Raw genomic sequence first — 309 nt, 5'->3', positions numbered from 1 at the left:
CACAGTTCGTACACTCAGATTTGGTAACATTCTCAGCGTAAACAGGCGCGAAGTGCTATCCTGCCCTTTAAGGAACCTGAGATTTGATGGTGGTCTCCACGAGGAGATCGTTGGGAAGCGCCGCATCCTGGTCCCTGACACTCACGCAGGCACCGGCTGAAGACTGGAGAAGGGCTCTTCCCAGGGCCATGCTGTGGGGGTCTCCCTCCGTGCAGTGGCGGAGGTCGCTTGATCCTGGGGACCGTCCCCGGCGGCACCAGGCTCCGGCTCCCTCCCGCTGGCGGGGACCTGCCGCCCGCCGCCCCGCGC

Source organism: Athene cunicularia, assembly GCF_003259725.1.
Source record: "Athene cunicularia isolate RWA chromosome 6 unlocalized genomic scaffold, athCun1 chr6_part1, whole genome shotgun sequence".
Classification (NCBI taxonomy): Eukaryota; Metazoa; Chordata; class Aves; order Strigiformes; family Strigidae; genus Athene; species Athene cunicularia.
Note: the sequence above shows the minus strand (reverse complement) of the source record.